The 27,809-nt window shown below is 40.1% G+C and overlaps 1 pseudogene; it reads right to left on the reverse strand.

Moving 5' to 3' along the window:
• LOC124986317 (high mobility group protein B1-like) overlaps window positions 1-27,809 on the reverse strand; it is a 54,224-nt pseudogene that overhangs the window by 4,995 nt on the left and 21,420 nt on the right.

A 27,809-nucleotide genomic window follows, 5' to 3' on the forward strand; every position in this document is an offset into this window, starting at 1 on the left:
ATTGTCACACACACAAACCATTCCTGTCCTCAAAAAGCTTATACTCTTGTGGAAAAACTGATGATAAGCAAGTCAACCTAAAGGCATTCATTAGAAAAAATCAGTATGTCCAGTGTCAGTCTGTGTCAGCTGCTATAACAAAATACCTCAAACTGGGTAATCTATTTTAAAAAACAACAACAACAACAAAGTTTATGGCACAGTTCTAGAGACTGGGAAGTCCAAGATCAAGGCCTCAGCAGATGCAGAATCTGATGAGGGCCCACTTCCTCATTCATTGTGCCTTATGTGAGTCTTCACATGGTGGAAGGCTCAACAAGCTCTCTCAGGCTTCTTTTATTAAGGACATTAATCCCATTTGTAAGGACTCTAGCCTCAAGACCTGGTCACCTACAGATTCCACTTCTTAGTCCTATTGCATTGGGGATTAGTTTTAAACATGAATACTGAGGGGGCAGTGCAAACATTCAGACCATAGTGTATTGTGATGGAAAACCCAAGAAAACAAGGTTTACAGAGGTTTGCAGAGGAGGTCTCTCTGAGATAATGCTATTTAAACTGAGAATTAAAGGATGATGATGAACCAGTCATGGAAAATGTGGGGAGAAGAATGATCCAGGTGGAGTTAATGGCAAGCACTGAGATCTAATGTGTAAAAGAGCACAACACTTCTCAGGGACTGAAGAAAGATGGTGAGATGGTAGTAGATCAGATGAAGAAGTAGGCAGGGTCCATAATCTGATAGACCATGAGTGACTTCCAAACTTTTTAAACATACAGCTACCAAATACCTTGGATATACCTCCTGGTACATAGATGCCAATATATGTGACTGGATAATAAAAAGGAGGATAGTGAGTAGATTATTAGTTCCCTTTCGGAGGTAGCGTGTCAGGATACTAACACTGATGAATCATATGTGGGAGGGTGAAAGAACTCAGGATGATGTTTAGCATTTGGGTTTGAGCAATTGGGTTGAGGGTGGTGCCATTAAGGGAAATGGCAAAGCCTGAGGCAAGAGAAGAATTTTTTTGAGGAGGGAGAGGCTGTAAATAATAATTTCTTATTTGACATATTAAGTTGAAAACATCTGTAGAATACTGTAGCAGGAAAGCAAACTAGTTGTTTTCTCCTACTATATTTTAACACTCAACATAGAATACTTCACCTCAGGTCACCAAAATAAGTCAGGAGATATATCCCCCAACAGCCAATTCTCCATCAGAAACAACTTGGGTATCCAATTCAATTCAGTTCTGACATTATCTACCTGAAGTTGAGTCAGATCCCACAGCACAGGTAAGGGTTCAGTCCCATAAGGCTGCTTCCCCACTTCAGATGTGAATCCCAAATCCCGGGTTATGACCTATGTTTCTGATCAACCAGGTGTGAATTGGGTGTTCCCACAACCCCCTCCTCAGGTTCAGTCCTTTCCTGGAGCAGTTCACAGAACTCAGGAAAGTTCTTTACTTACTTTTACTGGTTTATTATAAAGGATGTCATAAAAGCTAGAGATGAACAGCTGATTTGGAAATAAGCAGGGCAAGGTGTGGGAGAAGGTCTTGGAGATTTCGTGCCCTCTCTGGGTGTTTAGATGCATTCCATGTGTTCAGCAACCCAGCAGCTCTCTGAATCCTGTCCTTTTGAGTTTTTATGGGGGCTCATTACCCAGTCATGACTGATGAAATCAGTCGCTGGTGATGGCTATGGTTTGTACAGGTGTTCCCGGAAGGCTCAGATTGTTCTCCAGAGGATGGCACTGTTGGGAGGTGGTGCAACCTTCAGAAGGAGGCCCTCATGGGAGGAAGTTAGGTCACTGGGGGCGTGGCCTTGAAGGGATATTGGGACCTTGGCCTATTCCTCTCGTCTTTGCTTCCTCGCAGTCATGAGGTGAGCAGCATTGCTCCACCATGATGTTCCGCCTTGCCACGGGCCCAAAATCCACAGTTGACTGACCATGGATTTGAACCTCTGAAACTGTAAGCCAGAATGTAGCTTCTCCTTATAATTTGCTTATGTCAGGAATTTTGTCACAGTGACAGTAAGCTGATGAACGCTGATCAGCTCAACCTTCAGTGCCTCTCCTTTCTCTGAAGGAGGGCGGAGGATGGGGGACTCAAAGTTCTAACCGTCTGATCACATGGTTGGTTCCCCTGCATCCAGGGGCTGTCCAGGAGCCCCCGTCACAGTTTTCTAATTAGCATTCCCCAAGACATTTATGATTCAAGACATTTCAAAGATTTTAGAAGCTTTATGCCATAAAACTGGATAAAGACCTTATCTATGTATTTCTCATTACAAATCACAGTTAGTGAGGCCAGAAACAGAGATTATTACTTAAAAAAACAAAGCAAGCTTCCTTCTCTTTGGAATAGCTGAATAGCTGTGAAACCCAGTGCTGCCTTCTGGATGTGTGTGTGTGTGTGTGTGTGTGTGTGTGTGTGTGTTTGTGTGTGTCCATGTGCGTATACCGAGGCTGAGCTGAAGGCCTCTTCTGAGGTAAAGTGAAGTTCATGAGCCGAGACTGAGCTGAGCTGTCCAAATTGGTTTCAGCTGACAGCCTTTTTTTAGTGGAGGCCGCGCTCCTGCTATCTATCTTTTTTTTTTTTTTTTTTCCATTTTCTTTCTGAATTCATTTCTGGAGCTTGGGGCCTCAAAAATAACAAGTTTTTAAAATGACGGAGTGTGATTTCCGGCTCCATACGCCCAACTTCTCCCACAACATGTTCTCAGCAGGACTCTCTGTGGGTCTATATTTTCCCTTCTATCTAACGTGGACTTGATTAGCCTAACAGGGAGGGGCAAAGTTAATGCTGCTTTATGGCAACAAAGACTTTAGACTTGACCCTGAGAAAGCTCACCTTCTCCCATAGCCCACCTTTTAGTGAATGATATCACCGTCCAATGGCAGCTCAATTGCGAAAACTGGCCAGTAGCCTGGTTTATGCCCCTCTTCCACCTGGTCCTGCTGCTGTGAGCATTCCTCACAGGGCAGACGTTCTCCACCCTCCCCACTACTCCTGGCTTCAGGTCTTCATTCTCATTCTGATTATTCCACGCTCTCCCATCAGCCTCCCGTGTCTCACCATTGTGCACAGTGGTCTTGCTAAGCTCAAGGCTGCTCACACCACCACCCTGAATCAGATCTTTCATGACTTTCCATCGTCCTCTGAGCAAAGCTCCTCCCTGGGATGCGGCATGCCAGGGGGAATGACTGAGTGCATTCCCTACCTTCCAGACCCCCAGACCTACAAGGTTACCTGGAGAAAGTTGATCTGTGGAGGGACAGAGTCAGAGGCAGCAAGACCAGCCTCTGTTGGTGAGCACGGCTAAGGAAAGGGAAGAGAGAAATTGAGGACATTTTTGGCCCTTGGATCTAAAATGCCTGAGGCCTGCTGCATTCCTACGTATCTCAGTTATGACAGATATTGAATTCTCTACCTTTTTTGATTTACCTAATTTAAACTGGGTTTGAGTAACTGTCATTGAAAGAGTCCTGCCTCATGCAGGCCCCATCAGTTTCCCTCCTTTGATTACGTACTCTGAGCTCCAAACTCTGTCCCCACCACATGGCCCCTTTCCAGTTCTTGTCTTCTTTACTTGGAGTGCCCTCCATACCCCATCTCATCCAGTCTCAGTTGTACACATCCAAATTCTACTTCTCCTAAAAGGCCCAATGCCATGGGCCTCCTCCATGAAAAGTTCCCTCAGATATTTTAATGAAATGATTAGATATGGTTTCTTTCCGTGCACATTACAGCTCAGTCTAAAACATTCCGTGGTAACTAGCACTTACAGTACACAGAGAGCTGTGCCTTTCAGGAATGGACATGCTGTGCTCAGACAGGGCTGCCAACACTGCCCCAAGACAAGATAGGAATCGCACCCTTTGTCATAGAAATTGATTTTCTCCAACATGTATGTCTAAGATATATCCATCTGACTTTGAACTTGGGATGGGTTGCAGCACAAGAAATCACATAAGTATGCAGCAGCAAAGTCAAGCCAAGGTATCCACGCTTGGAAACATAAATTGTTTCATTCCGATCTCACTAGGAATCAAGAACTGCTCTGTGGCTTGCACAAAATGCCTCCCAACTATCTCAGCTTTTTTTTTTTTTTGCATGCTATCTGGGATCCAAGAGGTGGCCTAGAGCCAAGACCTACCAGCTCCCAAACATTTTATTGACCTGTATATCTTTCAGGTTTGTGTGCTAACTCAATTTTAAAATAAACACAACCAGCCTGATTTTGTCAGCTATCTAATTCAAAGATTAAAGTTGAAACACGTTTGTAAGTTCATTCGAGTTTGGGTTTTAATGAACCTACAAAATGTTCCGGGGAAGGTACACCTTAGAAAAACCTAGTAAGTCTAGTCATTGTAGATAAAACAAGTATAAAAATGGCTAACATGCTGAGTCTGTTTCCTCGTTTGCCAAGAGGAAACAAGTGAACACTATTACCTACTTAACGGTTTTGTAAGAATTAGCGATAGCAGTACTTGGTGCAGAGTCTGACAGAAGATACTTAATAGATGGTTGATGTCGTTATTAGTAGAATCAGTTATTGTTTGTTTTAAAGACCACCAGATAGCCGTAAACCAACTACTGAGAGTGTACCATGAAGAAAAGGTGGGAAAGGTTTTGGATTTGGAAGGAAAGATGGATAAAGTTGGGTTTGGGAGGTGAGGATGGGGCTGGGTCTTTTGGTCACAGGGCTTGTTCTGGTCTGAAGAACAGTCTGCCTGCTCCCAACTCATCCAGAGCATGAACATCTTTCCCATTAATTAAATCCTTATTCCAGCATCACCAAGGCAGGTCCTTTACCCTCCTCTGTGTACACGATGGTTATCCCATAGATCACATTTACATATGACACACCCCAGACAATGCTATCACTTTTGTTTTCAATTGCCACGCAGAATTTAAAGAACTCAAGAATCATGATTTATTACACTTACCAGATATTTTACCATTTCCATTTCTCTTCCTTGTTCTTAAAGATCCAAGTTTCTTTCCAGTTTCATTTCCCTGCTGTCTGAAAAACCTCCTTTAATGTTTTTTTTTCAGTGTCTTTTAATGAAATCTCTTAGTTTACCTTCATCTGGGAATGAATTTACCTTCAGTCCTGAGGAAAATTATCCTGGATACAGGAATTCTGAGAGTTATTAATTTTGACGTTTAAATAATTTTACTCCTTTACTTCTTTCTAATCTTCAGTATTTCTAAGGGGGAATTTGCAATTATTTAAATTGTTCCCTGTAAGTAGTGCATAATTTTTCTCTTACAACTTTTGAGACTTTTTCCTGTTTTTAGTTTTCAGTAGTTTGATTATGATGTGTCTGGGTGTGGATTTCTTTGGTTTTATCCTTTAGAGGTTGCTAAGCTTCTTTAATCAGTAACTTTGTATCTTTTGCTAATTTGGGGAAGTTGTTAGCTAATTTCCTCAAAAATTATTACTAATTTTGTAGTAGGGATTGGCACTGTACCACTGAGCTACATCCCCAGACCTTTGAATTTTAATTTTTATTCACAGGGTCTTGCTAAGTTGCCCAGGCTGGTTTCAAACTTATTATCCTCCTGCCTCAGCCTCCTGAGTGACTAGGATTACAGGTGTGCACCACCACGTCTAGCAATAATATATTTTTTACAGGCTATTGGCATGTATTACCAAAATGCTTTTCAGAAATGTTGCTTACATTTAAACTTCAGCAAGCAATATATGAGAATGGATTTCTGAGCATTGCTTGTTTATAGTTGCTATATTCTTATGAATACCCTACTTAAAAATTTCCTCTGGGACATGTGATAATTTTTTAGAGATCTCATTTATCAAACAAAATTTTTCAAGATTTGATGTTTGAATATCCTCTAACACCATAAAAACCTAATAAATATTTGTTGAATAACAAATAGCCCATTTCAGAATATTTATGAAAATTTATTTGAACTCAGACACAGTCTGGTCCCAAAAATTCTTCCTGGGCCTGTTAGTTCACTTTCAGGACTTGATTCTTTCTCCCATCCTTTCAAGTTGTCTTGGTCCTTGATCACATAATTTTACAGTCAGGAACCCTGTAGCTGCCTGAGTTCATCTGGCTCCCTAACCTCCAGGTGCCTTCTCTTCCACCCAGTCACATTCTTCTGTTCACTTAGTCACTTGCCAAATATTTACTCAGCATCTACTATGTGTCAGCACCTACTGTGTGCTAGGTATTTGGGTTATGACAGTGAACACCAAAAAGGTCCCCCAAGGAGCTTATGATATTTTAGAGAGATGGACATTAATAAATTATAGATATGTTAGAAGATAAGTAAAAGAGAGAAGAAAAGCAGGGTAAGGAGAATAAGTGTCTTGGGTGAGGGTTGCAACATAAAATATAGTGTGTGGGGCTGAAGCAGAAGGATCACAAGTTTGAGGTCATCCTGGGCTACTTGGAATGGGGATATAGCTCAGGGATAGAGTACCCCTGGGCTCCATCCCCAGTGCCAAAAAACCCAAACCAAAACAACATGAAGAAGAAAAACAAAACCCCAGTGTAGTAAAGTGGGACTCATAGAGATGGTGGCATTTAGGCAAAGACTTCAAAGGAGGTCATGGATAGCTTGGGGACAAATCTTTCCAGGCAAAGGGAAGAATCTGTGAAAAGCCCTCAGACAGGACTTCATTGGTGCCTCCAGAGAATGGCAGCAAAGCGACACTGGGGCTGTAGCCAGTGGGCAAGGGAGGCCAGGCTGGGGGTGTAGTAAAGAGCACAAGGGAGCATTGGTTGGGCTTCGGATCTCATCTCACTGTAAGTGGAATGGGAAGGAGTCCAGTGGTGCAATGTGACTTCCGGTGTAAAGGGGCACGCTAACTGCTGTGTTGGGGAGGCCTACGGACAGACAAGAAGAAAAGCAGAGGAACACATGGGACCTGAATAGTAACAATGGCTCTAGGGAAAGAATTTGGGTATATCGGAATATAGTGCTCAGACATTTCCTGATAAACTGAAATGTGGGTGTGGTGGTGAAAGTCTCCTTGGTGCTCAGTGAGAGACCTTTCTAGAATGTTAGCTCTAGACTGGAAATGACTTACCACCTTGCAATAGCTGCCTTTCACTCACCAAGAAGAAACTTTACATAAAACAGAAGTAACAAAAACACGGGGCTTCTGGTAGTTTGGCCTGTGACCACTCTCTTGTCTCTCACCCTCTTGAATTTTACACACCAGCCACAATCAACCTCAGACTTCTCACCTGTCACCTGGCCCTGTTAGAACTCAGCTCAGGCATTATTTTCTTGGAAAGTCTTTCCCAACTTATGGCATATTAATTCCTTGTGGCTGCTGTTACAAATTACCACAAGCTTAGTAGTTCATAAGAACAGAACTTTATCCTGTTGTGGTTTTGAAGGGCAGTGTCTGAAATCCAGGTACAGGCAGGGCCTCATTTCTTCCGAAGGTTCTGGCAGGGGCAGGGGTATTGGGGGGACCCATCCCTGACTGTGCCAACTCTTTGGGGCTGCTGGCATTCCTTGGCCTGAGCCGTATCACTCCATCACTTTGACTTTCCCTATAAGGATGCTTGTGATTGGATTTAGGGATCAACAGGATAATCCAAGATAATCTGAGATAATCCAAAATAATCTCCCATGTCAAGATCTCTAATTTATTCACATCCACCAAGAAGTGTTTCCTCATAAGCTAACACTTAACAGGCTGAGGGCTGGACCTCTCTCTCTGGGTGGATGCAAGTCTACTCGCTGAAGGATATGGTGACCTACCTGTCCTCCGTTCCACCCCAAACTCCTCCCGTTACCTGGCCTGCTGGTCAAGAGGGTCCTCCAAAAGTAACTAGCTCCTCCAATGACCTGGCTTTGCTAAGGCCATATGAAAACCATATCCTCAGAGATGTCCCATTGCCACCCCCTACCCCACACCAAGATGTGCCCCTCCGTGATGAATAAAGCATTGCTGGTCCATGATGTCTCCCTTTTCTTTCTTTTCCTTCTTTCTTTCTTTCTTCCTTCCTTCTTTCCTTCCTTCCTTCCTTCCTTCCTTCCTTCCTTCCTTCCTTCCTTCCTTCCTTTCTTTCTTTCTTTTCCTTTCTTTCTTTCTTTCTTTCTTTCTTTCTTTCTTTCTTTCTTTCTTTCTTTCTTTCTCTTTCTTTCTCCTCTTTCTTTCTCTCTTTCTTTCTAGCCTCTTTCATGTGCTTTCACCTACTGATACCGATCTTGGAAATCAGGATTGGGGTCCTTGTTCTGCCAGTGTTGAAGATTAAACACCTGAGAAATGCTGAGACAAGCATAGAAAGCTAGTTTTATTTAAGAGACAGAACAGAGAGACAGAGATAGACTTCTCCGGAGAGCAGCAGGGACCCAGAGCTGGTACCGGTGGGAGTGGGGGTGTCTTGCCTTTTTATAGACCCCCTCACCCTCTCTTTCTTTCCTGCCTATGTGCCCAAAAGGTAGGAAAGAGTAGCCCCAGGGGGTAATTCCTTACGTTGGAAAGTGTGATCCTTCCCCTACCCTGGAGGTGTTAACAACCAGTGAAGCAGGGAAGTGCTATCTGCAGGTTAGCTCTTAGCAACTCAATTCCTTTTTTTAAACGATCAGCTAGCTACCTGCCCTTTGCCCTGTCTCACTGCTAGCCTTGTTAGAGGCCCTCACATCCCCAGCCATGGCACTTGGACACTCAGTAATAATGACCTGTTTTTGAGCATGTGTACAAATACAGGTCTTCTCACTGCTTAAGCTTCTCACGACCAGGGATTATAGCTTATTAATAGCATCAGTTCTGGGGTTGGGGTTGTAGCTCAGTGGTACAGCACTCACCTCACATGAGTGAGGCACTGGGTTTGATTTTCAGCACCACATATAAATAAATAAAATAAAGCTCCATCAGCTGGGGAGATAACTCAGTAGAGTGCTTGCCTTGCAAGCACAAGGCCATGGGTTCAATCCCCAGTACTGAAAAAAAAAAAAAAAAAAAAAAAAAAAAGGTTCATCAACAACTAAAAGAATATTTTAAAAAATAGTATCTGTTTTCTGGGCTGGGGTTGTGGCTCAGTGGTAGAGCACTCACCTAGGTTGTGTGAAGCACTGGGTTCGATTCTCAGCACCACATAGAAAAATAAATAAAGATATTGTATCCAATTACAGCTAAAAATATTGAAAAAAAAAATCTGTTTTCCCCACCCAGCATAGTTTCCAGCTTATGCTAATAGGGCACACAATTGGGTGAATGAATGAAGATCCAGGGAGCAGACTGGGCCATACGCTATCGGGACTTCATACTCTTATGAAAATGAAAACAGGTCTGGGTTCCTCACATCTGCCCTTTGTTTCTTTCCATGTCTAGTTGTGGCATTAGAACACCCTCATCAGCAAAAACACAGCTATGATTGGCGAGAGGAAGAACAAGTTTTCCCTTAGCTGGTTTATAAAATCTAAAATTTAGTGTCTCTGAGGTTAGCTTCGAGGTTCTAGGGAGGTAGCAGTGTTGCTTTGAGCAGGATGTCTCAGGATTAGAGGGGAGAGTAGCTGGGGATCCTCCTTCCTTTTTCCTGTGGGGTAGTCATGACGTGTGGGTAGGGTAGCCGGGGGGGTACTTGGAAGTTCCTCTGACTTTGGCCTATTAACAAAACAAACACAAAACAAAAACAAACAAACATGTTCAATCCTCTGTTTGGGTTAGATTTTAACTGGGTTGTTGGTTGGTTTACATAGTATGGGACACAAGGAAGTCAACATCATCTCCCAAGAGTCTCCTTGCCAGGATTTAGTCATACAAGGTTATAGGAGAACAGACCCTGGTGACTGTAAAGCAAATCAATGTTGTAGGTGGGTTTTCTCTCTCCAGAAAAGGCACACTATCTGATTTTTTTCACCTCAGAAGTTACTTTCCCATCATTTTCTTCTATGTCCCTTTTGATTATTGTAAGCTATGTTTGCAGACCTCAGTGAGCTACTTTGTTACATTTTAGTAAAGCAAATTTATTGCCAACCTAGATAGGGTTCAGGCTTGAAGTTCAACTTGAAGGTTATGGTGGTTAACATCATGTGTCTTAAAACCTCTTTGAGACAAATTGTGGCACAATTAAAAAAACTCTTGGACAAAGTCTACATGAATGAAATGATCAATTTGCCCATGTTATGGAAATGCAGTGATTTATATTAACAATCTGCTTGATGGCAGAGTGCCCCAGAATGAGTTCTATCTTTTTATGTATATTCTTCCTTGTAGCATCTTGTCCCAAATATCAAGTAAGCAGCCTCAAGCCAAGGGAGCATGGATCTCATTTTTATCGATGAGAAGATCCTAAGTGGACTGAGAGTGAGGGATTGGGTAGAGGAAGCAGGAGAAAACAGGAGAGAGAAAATGGAGAGAGGTAGGAGAATGAGATTTTTCTGCTGAGTACATCTGGGTCCCTCTAAACTTAACCGTCATTTCTCATGACATGTTTCCTGTGACTCACTAGAATTGGACGTTGCAGTCTCTGCTCAGTGTGCGTAGGTCATTCAAAAAGGCCAGAAAGATCATGAACGCTGAGCCTCATCCTCAGAGGTCAGGAAGCAGAGAAGCAAGAAGTTGGGTAACAGAGCTGTCTGGAGGCAGGACACTCCAATGGGTCTTGCTGTCAGCCAGGAGCCGCCTTTGCCTGTGTCCCAGGCCCTCTGCCGTCACGGAGGCTGCGTGGTTGTTTCCCAGCCTTCCTCCTCTGCCCTCACAGAGGCCTGGTGTCTTGGATGGGGCCTTGGATGGGATGGGCCAGCACTGCAAGCTCACCTGGCTCTCAGTCCCTACCCCCCAGTGCCTCCTCACCAGAGCACTACCTCGCCAGTGCTCTGTGGTTACAATGAGAACTCTCCCTGGGAGGCATTTGCAATTTTATACAGTACAGCTTCCAAAAAAATCTGATTCTTTCTGTTATTTTGTAACTCCCACTAAATATGAAATATATAGGACAAAGACCCCAAGCATTAAGTAAATAGCTTGAATTTTTGCCTTGTAAAACCACAACCCAGATTGAGACTAGTAATTAGCACTCTAGGGGCTTTCTTTGTGTCTGGTCTGGGTCAACCAGCCTGTTGCTAAAAGCCATTTATATTATTATTTTTTGAATTTTAAAAAATTTGTTCTAATTGCTTGCACATGGCAATAGAATGCATTTTGACACATTGTACACAAATGGGGCATAACTTCTCATTCCTCTGGCTGTATATGGTGCTGAGTCACACCAAGAGTGTAATCATGCAGGTATATAGGGTAATAATGTCTGTCTCAATCTACCATCCTTCCCATCCCCACTGCCCCACCCCTCCCCCCACTCCCCTCTGCACAATCCAAAGTTCCTTCACCTCCCCCCATTATGGATTAGTATCTGTTTATCAGAGGAAACATTTGGCCTTTGTTTTTTTGTTATTGGCTAATTTCACTTAGCTTGATATTCTCTAGTTCCATCCATTTACCTGCAAATGCCATAATTTCATTCTTCTTTAAATGTCATTTATATTCTGATTTCCATAACTGCAGGTTAGTTTTGCCTGTGTTTGAGTTTTTTATCAATATAATCATAAATATATACTTTGCTTTGATCTGCTTTTTTGGCTCAACATTATGTCTGATAGAATTATCAATGTTGTAAGGAGCAGTAGTTGTTATTTGAATTGCTGTATAATATTCTACTTTGTGAAAAAAATACCCTCACTGTTTTTTCTTTTGTGGATGAAACATTTGGATTTATTAAGACTATTATGAATATAGTGGCGTGGTGCTGGGGTCCAGCCCTAGCAGTGGTCAGGGTTCCTAGGTGGATGGGAGGTGTTGGCATGGTGGAGAAACAGCAGACAGAGACACTAAGTGTTCTGAGGCTGAATCCTTATCTTTATTTTTCTGCCAGCCTTTTTATACATTTTTTTCTTTAATAATGATTATATCATTTTATGGTTAGTTCAAAATTGATAAAAACCTTCAAAAGTATAATCTATGCTTTTTCTCAAAGTACACATTCTTTCTGTATGATAGCTTAGATCAAAACAACCTTATTTCTCAGCCAGACCAAAACAACCCTGTCCCCTAGCCAAACTGAGGGCACCACATCTGCCAACCTTCAACCTCCAGAACAAACATGTCACTAGATTTTCTGAGAAATTACCCTTACCTGTGAACTCCAGTGTTTAACAGTGAAAGCTTTTACTATTATTAACAAGGGCAAAGAAATCAACTTATAGTTAATATTTAGTCTATTCTATTGCATTTAATGGCAGACTACAATCTTATTTTGATTCTCAAAGAATTAGACTAAACGTAGGAAAAACACAAATTATATTTATGACTAACCCAAATATTTTTATTATGTAAAGTATCTCTTGAGTCAATTATTGACACTAAGAAGGCAACAAAGGTTAAACACCGCATCCAAGCTCAGAGGAATGCCTCTTTATCCATCTATATTTAGAAATTATTACACTAAAGTAATCACAGGCTCCTTTTAACTCGAGTATAGCTACAATTGTTTATTTTCATATAGTTTACTTATGTATTACTACTAAATTTTTATTGTGTACTGTTTTGTGTCTCAATACAGTAAAACCTTCCCAATGTTTTCCAATAAGTTTCTAATGAATGATATATTGATTATTAATATTAAAAAGCAACTACACATGGAGACATGCCATGCCTATGGCCCCCAAGAGGGAGGATGATCTTTCAACAGAACCGTGTCAAGTGTTGAGTCCTCTACTCCAACAGAACCGTGTCAAGTGTTGAGTCCTCTACTCCAACAGAACCGTGTCAAGTGTTGAGTCCTCTACTCCAACAGAACCGTGTCAAGTGTTGAGTCCTCAACTCCAACAGAACCGTGTCAAGTGTTGAGTCCTCTACTCCAACAGAACCGTGTCAAGTGTTGAGTCCTCTACTCCAACAGAACCGTGTCAAGTGTTGAGTCCTCTACTCCAACAGAACCGTGTCAAGTGTTGGAGTGGTAGGAAACAGATGTGGCAGTGTGGGTATTCTTAAGCATGTCCTTTGATGTACTTATGTGCCTTTCTTTTGGGCATATGCCTGGGCGTGGCATTGCTGGGCCACAGGGTGTGCATATGTTCATGCACACCCAAAGTGGTTCTACCAGTTACTATTCCTAACGGCAGTGTGCCAGTCCCAGTAACTTCATACTCACCCACATGTGCTATTGCCAGTTTTTGTTTTGGTATTCTAGCTATTCTGGTGGGTAGATGCAGGTGTTTGATGGTTTTAATTTATACTTCCATGGTGAGTAATGCTGTTGAACATTTTTTTATAGTCTTACTGGTGATTTGAATATTCTCTTTTGTGTAGTACCTGTTCAACTGGAATGGATTTCTATGGATGGTCTATGGACCTACATACACACACACACTACATGTATGTCTCTGTGTGTGAGAGCATATAGGTCTATCTGAATATCTATCTATGGCAGATAGATAAACAAAAAAAATTTAAATGTGATTGTGATACTGTTATACAGGCTTGTGATAAACTGATTGAAAATTGGCCCAATTCTCTACCTTCCTGTAACCACAGTTTTAGCAATTTGACTTTGCAAATCCTCTCACCAGGAGGCAGAACTGATTTCCTTTCAATCTTTGCTGGTCTTCGACTTGGTTGGCCCGTGCACTGCAGTGGAGGTGACGGCGTGCCAGTTCTAAGACAGGCATCCCTTCTCTGTCTCTGCCATGGCGACAAGCTGAGGTTAGCCTGTTGAAGGATGCGGAGAGCAGAGGTGCATGACTGATAGCCAGCATTTCCTTAATAAGGAAAAAAGTGCAAGTTTAGTAAATGAACATATTTTAACTTGTGTTCTTTCGATTCCTAGTACAATTGAACATTACAAAATCTATTTCGTATCCATTGCTTTTTCATAACCTTTGGACATTTTTCTCTTGGAGACTTCATCTATTTGAGAGCTTTTTCATATCGAAAGGATATTAGCTCTTTGTATTATATGTGGAAAAAATTTTCTCTAGGTTATTTCCCTGTAGGCTTTATAAATCCAAAAGTTTCAACTTTTTATGTGATTAAACATGTTAGTATTTTCTTTAATAAATCCTTTTTTTTTTTTTTTTTGGTACAATACTAAGGAAAAAAAAATCTCCAAGATTATGTACTTTTTAAAAAACCTATTACCTATTGGGGAACATAAATATTCAAAGGAATAAGTCTCTAATTGTGGAATATGGAGCTTGGGGAGTTATTAAAATAATTTAGATATGGAGCCCGAATCAGATAGGATACTTTCATATATCAGTGACAGAAACATTGCCTCAAATTAGTTAAAAATAGACATTTTATTTCACAAAATAAGAAATTCATAAGTACCACAGTTTTCAAAACTGGTTAAACCATCAGCTTTCAATGGGCCTTTCCTCTCAGACACAGCTTTTTTCCATCTTACCCCAGTGCCACCCTTGGGGTGTTGGCCTTGTCTTCAGGTGGGTCTCTTCATGGTCACAATATGGCTGCCAGTGGCCAGAGTGCAAGATGAATCCTTGTTCTATCCACGGGAAAGAGAGGAATAGCTCCCAAGCATTAAACCTATACCCCTCCCTTCAGTGTAACTAGTCATGTAAGGTCATGTGCTCACCCTTACACCAGAAACAGTGCTAAGAGAATGCCCTCGAGGATTACCTTAGATCAATCAGGACCCCATCTGGAAATCAGAAACTGGATAACTAAATAGCTAACATAATTGAGGTTTGAGAAGGGGAAAGAGAAAAGGGGAATGGATACTGGACAGATCACCACCAGTGTTTGCTCCAGGCCCTTCTGTGGAAACCTTGAATTGGATGCCTTTTTTCCAATTTGTAGTATTAAGAAATTATAGCCATTTCCCAATTAGAAATCATTGATGTGCTTTGGATTCAGCTCAACGTTGGGTTCACACCATCTATTCATCATCTGCAGGATTTGTTTCAGGTTATTTAACCTCTTCAAGTTTCAGTTTTCTCATACATAAAATGGGAATAACATTTATCTTGCTTGGTACATAGTAGATCTTCAATAAGATAACACTTATCTATGATTAGGATAATAATAAATAAATCAGTGGGTAATTTCCTTAGCTCTATTTTGTCCCAAGACATTTGGGTCAATTTGTGACCCTTATGTTATATATTATTTACTTTGAGGCCAGTTTTGAGCTAACTTATCAATCACACTTGCCCTTGTCTTTCTTCAGTCCACTATTTCTATTTCTTTTGTTCTCTTGCTGATTTGGGTGCTCTCTGCACTTCATACGTGAGTGGCATTAACTCTTCCAATGAGCAGTGTCTGATTTCAAGTTTGTGGAGTTGGTATTTACAGGGGGACAATTCTACCTATGAAGAGGTGGCCATCTCTATGACGTGTTTTAAGTCCTCATTGTTTTAACAAGAGAAACCAGCCTCCCTTTCCCATGTGGAATTATATATGTGAGCAGAGTTCTCTAATTCACATCACCGCATGCTTGTCAAGCCAAGCTGAGCTTCTTTGAAGCATTACCTGTTTGCATGCATGCGCATGCGCATGTTTTCCCCAGCGTGACACAAAGCAATCTGTCATTCTGGCAATGAAGAATGACTCTCATAGATAGCAGGACTGAGAAGCAGAAAGTCTCCTTGTGCTGTCATTCTGGGCTGATGATGGGGGCCCCCTCGCATGTCAAAGCAGTCAGTACTAACACTTGAGTCATGACCTAGTGAAGTGTTTCTGCAGCTGGCAGCCACCATGAGCTGGTCTGGAGTTGAGGCATGACTTTGTTTTTCCTTTCACTGGGAGTGACTCCTCTCCATGTACCAAAACCACGCATGAGCCATTGGACCTCCTTAACATACCCTGAGACATGACACACAGTGGGAAGACAGTGATTCTTACCTTTATGCAAAGGTAGCTTGTCCCTCCAGTATTTCCAGGGGCACTTGGATCTTCTTTCCCTACCTGTGCTTGCTGTTTCTTCCTCAAGTGATAATGCCCTAGTAGGCCCCAAGACTGGAAGGTGGTCTAGACTACAGATTAAGCCTACTAGCTGAAATCAGCCCACCCAGTTGACTAACTGTAGGGTCTGGTGTCAGTTAACATCCCTGAGCTTCAGTTTTTCCTATCAGTGTGAAAAAGAGGACCATACCACTACGGAAGGTTGCTGTGAAAGTGAATGAGGTGATGCTGTACAATTTTTATAGCTATTCAACAAGTGATGTATTGAGAAGGGTTAGGAATTTTTTTCTAAGCCCCAATAAGAGCAATTTATGGAAGGATTGCACCTGCTTATTCACTTGGGAATTACTGTTTTCATCCTCCCCCATTTTATTTTTAAATAAGTTTTTTATTTTATTTTTTTGTGGTGCTGAGGATTGAACCCAGTGCCTCACACGTACTAGGTGAGTGCTGTACCCCTGAGCCACAGACCTGACCCCCAATTTTTAATTTGATTTTTTGTCCAGATATTCAACAAGTTATCCACTTCTGGATGCTGTGTTTTGGTGACCAGTGGACACCATTCTATGTCTCTGTGGAATGGCACTGATCTTTTCAAATGAGTTATGCAGAACCACATTGCTAGATTAGAAAAAGAAAGACTGCCTACCTATTTAGATGTAAACTTTTTTGTTTGTTTGCAATTTCCATTTTCCCCTCCTGGTTCACCTTCTAGGGAAGAAGCTCACATTTTGATGTGGTCATATCCTGTGAAATTCCACAGACTCCTAGGTGCTGGGTAATCCCTATCTCAGGAGAGGGCTTAGAGGCAGGTCTGGGAGGTCTGAGGGACAGGTATTGGGTGGGAGGGAAGCACTTACTCTTTTCTGAGTCTACTGGATTAGAGGAACAAAGTGTGAATTTCAGGATTCTAGGAGACCTCATCAAATGGTGATGTAGATAAAGACACAGCCACACTGACCATTATAATGCAGTAAAACTGGGATGACCTGTGGCCTGCACTATAGACCTAAGTCTGTGGGCTCTGGGATGAAATTACTTGGTGGAAATCATGCTTTTGTCTCTGAAGTGTTCAGAGAGTCTTCAGATTGGCTGACTTTTACTCTGCTTGTCTTTATAGACTGCTCATCTCTGAAAGGACATAACAGAGCTGGAAGATCTTAGTGTGTGTGTGTGTATGTGTGTGTGGCGGCGGGTATCTAGCATGGTGTTGGTAAGGGACTCCATCCAGCATGGGGTCCAGCCCTCTACCTCTCTGTGTGGTCAGAAGGACAAAGTTCAGCAGCTGTGTTGAAAAGATGGCTCCACATGGGCTATGGACATGTGCATAAAGGAACAAGGTGTTTCCCTGCTGCACAGCACTCGGAGGCTGTAGGTCTCTCTTGTCCAGATCAGAATCTTCTTCTTCCTCCCTCTAATCCCAACGCCTGAGTGCTGAGAGGACTCTGCTCTGCCTCAGCACCACAGGCCCAGGACTTGAGTGGGAGCCATGGAAGGTTTTGTGCTTGGGGAAACATCTCAGACTGCTGGGGCTAAAGGCCCTGGACATCTAGAGTTGTATTCTCTGACTGCCATGTGGTTGTGAGACCTCTGGGAAGCTTGTTAGGAGGCAGAGTCTGCTTCAGGATCCCAGCTCCTGGATGCTTCCCATATTGCTGGGCCTGGGGCCACAGGTGCAGTAAGAGGGTCTAGGGCAGAGAGTCTTAAGGTGTGGTCCAACCATCATCAGCAGCTCCTGGGAACTTGCTAGGAATGCAAATTCTTGGGTCTGATCCCAGATGTAATTTGACAAGAGCTGCAGAGGTGTGCCCAGCAAATCCGTGTTTCAAGTTTCCCCCATCCCATGATTCGGATGTTTGTTCAGTTTAAGAACAGCTGGTCTGAGGAACAGGCCTAATTTACCATCCAGATGTCACCAATGTACTCTTTCTCAGAAATGACAGAGGCAAACCTGTAGAATATTCTTGTATTTGTGTTTGAATAGAAGGTTCCTGGAGCAAATCAGAGTGTAACCCATTTTGACATCAACTCTTCACACCTGACTGTGTTCACTTGGTGAACAGCTGTGATAAAAGAAGAGGCTGCAAAAAGTTTTCTCTTTTTTTAATTACAAAAAAGTCCATGTTTAAAAATTCACACAAGACTGAATGTCCTAAAGAGAAAGTGAAGCTTCCCCCTCCTTCCTTCTCTCCCCATTTCCTGTGGGAAGTAACCATTGCTCACGATTTGACATATAATATTAGAGTTTTTCTTTGAATAATTAAGAGTTTAGATAAGTGTACTGTATGGAATCCATTTTCAAACATAAAAATTATATTGCCTTACATTATTTGTGAAATACTGAGATATCCATCCATCCACCAACATCCCATTCATCCATCTGTCCTAAGAACTCTTTTTAAAAATTTTTAAAATTTTGTTTGTTCCTATTAGTGGTACATGACATTTATATGAATGCATTTATATATTTTGATAGATCATACATAGAGTATAATCTCTAATTTTTCTGGTTATACATATTGCAGGATCATATCAGTCATGCCGTCATACCTGTATGTAAGGTAATAATGTCTGTTTCACTCCACTATCATTTCTTCCTCCATACCTCTTCCCTTCCTTCATGCCCTCTACCTAATCCAAAGTAACTCTATTCTTCCCTATCCATCCCCTCTTATTGTGAATTAGCTTCCACGTATTAGAGAAAACATTGGGCCTTTGGCTTTTTGGGTTTGGATTATTTCACTTAGCATGATATTCTCTAATGCCTTCCATTTACCAACAAGTGCCAGAATTTCATTCTTCTTTAAAGCTGAGTAATATTCTATCATATATATGTATATCACATTTTCTTTGTCCATTCATCTGTTGAAGGACATCTAGATTGGTTCCATAGTTTAACTATTGTGAATTGAGCTGCTATAAACATTGATGTGGCTGTGTCAATGTAGCATGTTGATTTTAAGTCCTTTGGATATAAACCAAGGAGTGAGATAACTGGGACAAATGGTGTTTTCATTCCAAGTTTTCTGAGGAATCTCCATACTGCTTTCCAAAGTGGTTGCACCAATTTGCAATCCCACCAGCAATGTATGAGTGTACCTTTTCCCTCACATCCTTGCCAATATTTATCGTTGCTTGTATTCTTGATAATTGCCATTCTGATTAGAGTGAGATGGAATCTCAGTGTAGTTTTGATTTACATTTCTCTAACTGCTAGAGATGTTGAATACCTTTTCATGTATTTGTTGATCAATTGTATATCTTCTTCTGTGAAGTGTCTGTTCAGTTCCTTAGCCCATTTATTGATTGGGTTGTTTGTTTATCTGGTGTTAAGTTTTTTGAGTTCTTTCTATATCCTAGCACTTAATGCTTTATCTGAGGTGCATGTGGTAAAGATTTTCTCCCTATCTGTAGACTCTCTCTTCACATTCACAGAACTCTTCAAGCCTTTATAATCTCCTGAGTGTGATGAGCATCTTATATTCTAACATTTGGTCTTTGTCTCCTATTCCTGAAACAGAAGTCCCCAATCCCTGATAATTTTCTGGGTCATAGAAGCATCTTTTGTTATAATGAGGTGATTCTTGGTGGCTTCCTTAATGGAGGCTGGTCCCCAGAAAGACCAAGCCATGCTTAGAAACCTGAATGTTTCAGGCCTATCCTCCAACCTCTGGGAGGGGAAGAGAGCTGGAGACTGACTTAATAATTGATCATGTCTATGTGAAGGGGCCTCTGTCAAAATCCCTAAAGTACAGGATTCAGAAAGCTTCCAGGTTGGTCACTGCATCTACATGCCAAGAAGGTGATGTGCCCCAACTCCCTAGGGGTAGGAGTTTCTGGGATAGGGATTCTTCCTGACCTCTCCCCACACACCTCTTCTTCTGATTGTGCATTTGTATGGTGAATCATATCCTTTATAATAAATGAATAAATGTGTTTTCCTGACTTCTGTGAATTATGGCAAAAATACTGAACATGAGGAGGAGTCAGGGGAAACTCTCAATTTGTAGCCAAGTTGGACAGAAGTATGGGGATTCCCTGGGGATTCACTGCTTTTGATTGGGGTCTGGAGTGGAGGAGTCTTCCAGGACTGAGATTGGGGGATCTGCACTAACTCCAAGTAGTTGGTATCATAATTGAATTATGGATGCTTGGTTGGCATGTAGAGAGTAGGAGAATGAGTTGGTGTGGGGAAAACCCCACGTACTTGGAATCTGAAGTAAAGTGTTGTGAGAGTAAAGAAAAGTGAAGTTTTCCTTTTCTTTTTTTTTTTTTCCAAGTTATTTATTACTAAATAAGAGTGTAAAAATAATCTATAAAATGCACTAGTGGTTAAATATAATACCAGTGATGTAAATATCAATGTGATTTGTTTTTTATTGGCTATTTTTAATAGCAATTTTAGGCATCATTTATGTAAATCCTTTCCTCATAAATACTATTTTGGAAAATCTTCATTTATGAATACTATAATAAGGTAGAGTTTGTTTCTTATGCAATATTTATTAATTTTGCTAGTTTCCACAGCCTCTGACTATAGAATATCTGGTGATTTAATATATACATTTTGATACAGCTCCACATGGCATTTGTTTTTGGAACAAACAATGGGTGTTTCAAATCACAGAGGTTGAAATTTTTTTTTTTTTTTTTTTTTAGTAAGAGACCGAGGAAATGTAGCCTCAATAAATGTATTTTCCTTTGTGAAATAAAAAAGTCCAAATATAGTCTATTACCAGTGAGTTTCATCATAATGTATTGGGAAAAACTGGATGTTAGTTTTTATTATTATTCTTTTACTAGATTTTCTTAAAAGCAAAAAGCTGTCTAATTTTATAACTCTTGAAAAAAATTAACATGCCAGTGCTATTTAGCATAGCATGCTGAAGTTCATGAACATTTGAGGAAGAAGTAATATCTTCATATTGATTACAATCTTATCAGTGAACAAGGTATGTACAGCACAGATATATATACACGGGACTTATGAAATATAAAATACAACATATGTACCATGAAGGAAGGTGTATATATTTCAAAGTATGCCCTTCAAAGTGATCCCAAATGTTCACTTCCATTATTATTATTATTTCAAAAAAATTTTTTTTATCAATGGACCTTTATTTAATTTATTTATATGCACTACTGAGGATGGAACGCAGGGTTTCACACATACCAGGCATGTGCTCTACCACTGAGCCATAACCCCAGCCCCAAACTCCACTTATTTCTTTTTTTTATTTTTTATTTTAATTTATTTTATTGTAAACAAATGGGATACATGTTGTTTCTGTTTGTACATGGAGTAAAGGCATACCATTTGCGTAATCATACATTTACATAGGGTAATGATGTTTGATTCATTGTTATTTTTTCCTTCCCCCCACCCCTCCCACCCCTCTTTTCCCTCTATACAGTCCCTCCTTCCTCTAATCTTGCCCCCCTCCCACCCCCCATTATGTGTCATCATCCGCTTATCAGCGAGATCATTCGTCCTTTGGTTTTTTGAGATTGGCTTATCTCAATTAGCATGATAGTCTCCAATTTCATCCATTTGCCTGCAAATGCCATAATTTTATCATTCTTTATGGCGGAGTACTATTCCATTGTATATATATGCCACAGTTTATTTATCCATTCATCAATTGAAGGACATCTAGTTTGGTTCCACAATCTGGCTACGGTGAATTGAGCAGCAATGAACATTGATTGATGTGGCTGTATCTCTGTAGTATGCTGATTTTAAGTCCTTTGGGTATAGGCCAAGGAGTGGGATAGCTGGGTCAAATGGTGGTTCCATTCCAAGTTTTCTAAGGAATCTCCACACTGCTTTCCAGAGTGGCTGCACTAATTTGCAACCCCACCAGCAATGTATGAATGTACCTTTTTCCCCACATCCTCGCCAACACCTATTGTTGTTTGTGTTCTTGATAATCATCATTCTAATTGGAGTGAGATGGAATCTTAGAGTAGTTTTGATTTGCATTTCTCTTATTACTAAAGATGTTGAACATTTTTCCATATGTTTGTTGATTGCTTGTAGATCTTCTTCTGTGAAGTGTCTGTTCATATCCTTAGACCATTTGTTGATTGGATTATTTGTATTCTTCGTGTAGAGTTTTTTGAGTTCTTTATATATTCTGGAAATTAGTGCTCTATCTGAAGTATGAGTGGCAAAGATTTTCTCCCACTCTGTAGGCTCTCTCTTTGCATTGCTGATAGTTTCCTTTGCTGAGAGAAAGCTATTTAGTTTGAATCTATCCCAATTATTGATTCTTGCTTTTATTTCTTGTGCTATGGGAGTCCTGTTAAGGAAATCTGATCCTAAGCCAACAAGTTGAAGATTTGGACCTACTTTTTCTTCTATAAGATGCAGGGTCCCTGGTCTGATTTCAAGGTCCTTGATCCATTGTGAGTTGAGTTTTGTGCAGGGTGAGAGATAGGGGTTTAGTTTCATTCTGTTGCATATGGATTTCCAGTTTTCCCAGCACCATTTGTTGAAGAGGCTATCTTTTCTCCATTGCATATTTTTGGCCCCTTTGTCTAGTATGAGAAAATTGTATTTGTTTGGGTTTGTGTCCATGTCCTCTATTCTGTACCATTGATCTGCCTGTCTATTTTGGTGCCAATACCATGCTGTTTTTGTTACTATTGCTTTGTAGTACAGTTGAAGTTCTGGTATTGTGATACCCTCTGCTTCACTCTTCCTGCTAAGGATTGCTTTAGCAATTCTGGGTTTCTTATTCTTCCAGATGAATTTCATAATTGCTTGCTCTGTTTCTGTAAGGTACATCATTGGAATTTTAATTGGAATTGCATTGACTCTGTATAGCACTTTTGGTAGTGTGGCCATTTTGACAGTATTAATTCTGCCTATCCAAGAACATGGGAGATCTTTCCATCTTCTAAGGTCTTCCTCAATTTCTTTCTTCAATGTTTTGTAGTTTTCACTGTAGAGATCTTTTACCTCTTTGGTTAGATTGATGCCCAAGTATTTTATTTTATTTTATTTGATGCTATTGCAAATGGAATTGTTTTCCTCATTTCTCTTTCAGATGTTTGATCGCTTGTGTATAAAAATGCTTTAGATTTATGTGTGTTGATATTATAGCCTGCTATTTTGCTGAATTCATTGATGAAGTCTAGAAGTTTTCTGGAGGAATTTTTTGGATCTTCTAAATATAGAATCATGTCATCAGCAAACAGTGACAGCTTAAGCTCCTCTTTTCCTATTCGTATCCCTTTAATTTCTTTAGTCTGTCTAATTGCTCTGGCTAGAGTTTCGAGGACAATGTTGAATGGAAGTGGTGAAAGAGGACATCCTTGTCTGTTCTGTTTTTAAAGGGAATGGTTTCAGTTTTTCTCCATTAAGAATGATGTTGGGGGCTGGGGAGATAGCTCAGTTGGTAGAGTGCTCACTTCGCAAGCACAAGGTCCTGGGTTCGATCCCCAGCACCACAAAAAAAAAAAAAAAAAAAAAAAAAAAAGAATGATGTTGGCCATGGGCTTAGCATAAATAACCTTTACAATCTTCAGGTATGTTCCTACTATCCCTATTTTTTCTAGTGTTTTGAGCATGAAGTGGTGTTGTATTTTGTCGAATGCTTTTTCTGCGTCAATCGAAATAACCATATGATTCTTATCCTTAAGTCTATTGACATGATGGATTACGTTTATTGATTTACAGATGTTAAACCATCCTTGTATTCCAGGGATGAACCCCACTTGATTGTGGTGCACGATTTTCTTAATGTGTTTTTGGATATGGTTTGCCAATATTTTGTTAAGGATCTTTGCATCTATATTCATCAAGGATATTGGTCTAAAATTTTCTTTCCTTGATGTGTCTTTTCCTGGTTTGGGTATGAGGGTGATATTAGCTTCATAGAATGAGTTTGGTAGAGTGCCCTCCTTTTCTATTTCCTGGAATACTTTGAGAAGTATTGGAATGAGTTCTTCTTTGAAGGTCTTGTAGAACTTGTCTGAGAATCCATCTGGTCCTGGGCTTTTATTGGATGGTAGGTTTTTAATGGCTTCTTCTATTTCATTGCTTGATATTGATCTGTTTTAAATTGTGTATGTCTTCCTGGTTCAGTTTGGGAGGAGCATATGTCTCTAGAAATTTGTCAATGTCTTCGGTAGTTTCTATTTTGTTGGAATACAGATTTTCGAAGTAGCTTCTCATTATGTTATGTATCTCAGTAGTGTCTGTCATGATATTTCCTTTTGCATCATGAATTTTAGTAATTTGAGTTTTCTCTCTCCTTCTCTTTGTTAGTGTGGCTAAGGGTTTGTCTATTTTATTTACTTTTTCAACGAACAAACTTTTTGTTTTGTCAATTTTTTGAATTGTTTCTTTTGTTTCAATTTCATTGATTTCAGCTCTGATTTTAATTATTTCCTGTCTTCTACTACTTTTGCTGTTATTCTGTTCTTCTTTTTCTAGGGCTTTGAGCTGTAATATTAGGTCATTTAGTTGTTGACTTTTCATTCTTTTCTGGAATGCACTCCATGCAATGAATTTTCCTCTTAGTACCACTTTCATAGTGTCCCAGAGATTTTGATATGTTGTATCGTCATTCTCATTGACCTCTAAGAAATTTTTTATCTCCTCCCTGATGTTTTCTGTTATCCATGTTTCATTCAATAGCATATTATTTAGTCTCCAGGTGTTGGAGTAATTTCTGTTTTTTATTTTGTCATTGATTTCTACTCTCAGTCCAGTATGATCTGAAGAACACAAGGTAGTATCTCTATTTTTTGCATTTCCTAAGGGCTGCTTTGTGGCATAACATATGATCTATTTTCGAGAAGGTTCCATGTGCTGCTGAGAAGAAAGTGAATCCGCTCATTGATGGATGGAATATTCTATATATGTCTATTAAGTCTAGGTTATTGATTGTGTTATTGAGTTCTATGGTTTCTTTGGTTCGTTTTTGTTTGGAAGATCGATCTAGTGGTGACAGTGGTGCATTAAACTCACCCAGAATTATTGTGTTGTGGTCTATTTGATTCCTGGAATTGAGAAGGATTTGTTTGATGTACAAGGATACACCATTGTTTGGGGCATAAATATTTACTATCGTTATGTCTTCCTGATTTATGGTTCCCTTAAGCAGTATGAAATGTCCTTCTTTATCCCTTCTGACTAACTTTGGCTTGAAGTCTATTTATCTGATATGAGGATGGAAACCCCTACTTTTTTACTGAGTCCATGTGCATGGTAGCTTTTTTCCCATCCTTTCACCTTTAGTCTGTGTATGTCTTTTTCTATGAGATGAGTCTCTTGCAGGCAGCATATTGTTGGGTCTTTCTTTTTAATCCATTCTGCCAGTCTGTGTCTTTTGATTGATGAGTTTAGGCCATTAACGTTCAGGGTTATTATTGAGATATGATTTGTATTCCCAGTCATTTGGTCTTACTTTTGGTTTTTAAGTTGGCTTGGTTTCTCCTTTGAGTGGTTTTTCTCTAAGGTAGTTCCTCCCTTTGGTGACCTCCATTGTTGTGTTTCGTTTCCTCCTTATGGAATATTTTGTTGAGAACATTCTGTAGTGCAGGCTTTCTATTTGTAAATTCTTTTAACTTTTTTTTTTTTTTTTATGGTTTTTTTTTTTATTTTATTTTTTATTGTGAACAAATGGGATACATGTTCTTTCACTGTTTGTACATAGAGTAAAGGCATACCATTTGTGTAATCATACGTTTACATAGGGTGATGTTGGTTGATTCATTCTGTTATTTTTTTCCCCTTCCCCCCACCCCTCCCATCCCTCTTTTCCCTCTATACAGTCCTTCCTTCCCCCATTCTTGCCCCCCTCCCTAACCCTCACTCTAACCCTAAAACTAACCCCTCCCACACCCCATTATGTATCACCATCCACTTATCAGCGAGATCATTCTTCCTTTGGTTTTTTGAGATTGGCTTATCTCACTTAGCATGATATTCTCCAATTTCGTCCATTTGCTTGCAAATGCCATAATTTTATCATTCTTTATGGCTGAGTAATATTCCATTGTATATATATGCCACAGTTTCTTTATCCATTCATCAACTGAAGGGCATCTAGGTTGGTTCCACAATCTGGCTATGGTGAATTGAGCAGCAATGAACATTGATGTGGCTGTATCTCTGTAGTATGCTGATTTTAAGTCCTTTGGGTATAGGCCAAGGAGTGGGATAGCTGGGTCAAATGGTAGTTCCATTCCAAGTTTTTAAGGAATCTCCATACTGCCTTCCAGAGTGGTTGCACTAATTTGCAACCCCACCAGCAATGTATGAGTGTACCTTTTTCCCCACATCCTCGCCAACACCTGTTGTTGCTTGTGTTCTTGATAATCGCCATTCTGATTGGGGTGAGATGGAATCTTAGGGTGGTTTTGATTTGCATTTCTTTTATTACTAGAGATGTTGAACATTTTTCCATATGTTTGTTGATTGTTTGTAGGTCTTCTTCTGTGAAGTGTCTGTTCATTTCCTTAGACCATTTGTCGATTGGATTATTTGTAGTCTTGGTGTTGAGTTTTTTGAGTTCTTTATAGATTCTGGAGATTAGTGCTCTATCTGAAGTATGATTGGCAAAGATTTTCTCCCACTCTGTAGGCTCTTTCTTCACATTGCTGATAGTTTCCTTTGCTGAGAGAAAGCTTTTTAGTTTGAATCTATCCCAGTTGTTGATTCTTACTTTTATTTCTTGTGCTATGGGAGTCCTGTTGAGAAAGTCTGGTCCTAAGCCGACATGTTGAAGATCTGGACCTACATTTTCTTCTATAAGATGCAGGGTCTCTGGTCTGATTCCGAGGTCCTTAATCCATTTTGAGTTTAGTTTTGTGCACGGTGAGAGATATGGGTTTATTTTCATTTTGTTGCATATGGATTTCCAATTTTCCCAGCACCATTTATTGAAGAGGCTATCTTTTCTCCATTGCATATTTTTGGCCCCTTTGTCTAGTATGAGGAAATTATATTTGTTTGGGTTTGTGTCCGTGTCTTCTATTCTGTACCATTGATCTACCTGTCTATTTTGGTACCAATACCATGCCGTTTTGTTACTATTGCTTTGTAGTAAGTTGAAGTTCAGGTATTGCAATACCCCCTGCTTCATTTTTCCTGCGAAGGATTGCTTTAGCAATTCTGGGTTTCTTATTCTTCCAGATGAATTTCATAATTGCTTGCTCTATTTCTGCAAGGTACATCATTGGGATTTTAATTGGAATTGCATTGAATCTGTATAGCACTTTTGGTAGTATGGCCATTTTGACAATATTAATTCTGCCTATCCAGGAACATGGGAGATCTTTCCATCTTCTAAGGTGTTCTTTAATTTCTTTCTTTAGTGTTCTGTAGTTCTCATTGTAGAGGTCTTTCACCTCTTTTGTGAGATTGATTCCCAAGTATTTTATTTTTTTTGAGGCTATTGTGAATGGAGTAGTTTTCCTAACTTCTCTTTCTGAAGATTCATCACTTATGTATAAAAATGCATTGGATTTATGAGCATTGATCTTGTATCCTGCTACTTTACTGAATTCACTTATGAGTTCTAAGAGTTTTCTGGTGGAATTTCCTGGTTCCTCTAAGTATATAATCATATCATCAGCAAATAGGGATAGTTTGAGTTCTTCTTTTCCAATTCGTATCCCTTTAATTTCTTTGGTCTGTCTAATTGCTCTGGCTAGAGTTTCAAGGACGATATTGAATAGGAGTGGTGAGAGAGGGCATCCCTGCCTTGTTCCAGATTTTAGGGGGAATGCTTTCAGTTTTTCACCATTAAGAATAATATTAGCCATGGGCTTAGCATAGATGGCCTTTACAATGTTAAGGAACGTTCCCACTATCCCTATTTTTTCTAGTGTTTTGAGCATGAAGGGGTGCTGTATTTTAT

This window comes from Sciurus carolinensis, chromosome 6 (genome assembly GCF_902686445.1).
Source record: "Sciurus carolinensis chromosome 6, mSciCar1.2, whole genome shotgun sequence".
Taxonomy (NCBI): Eukaryota; Metazoa; Chordata; class Mammalia; order Rodentia; family Sciuridae; genus Sciurus; species Sciurus carolinensis.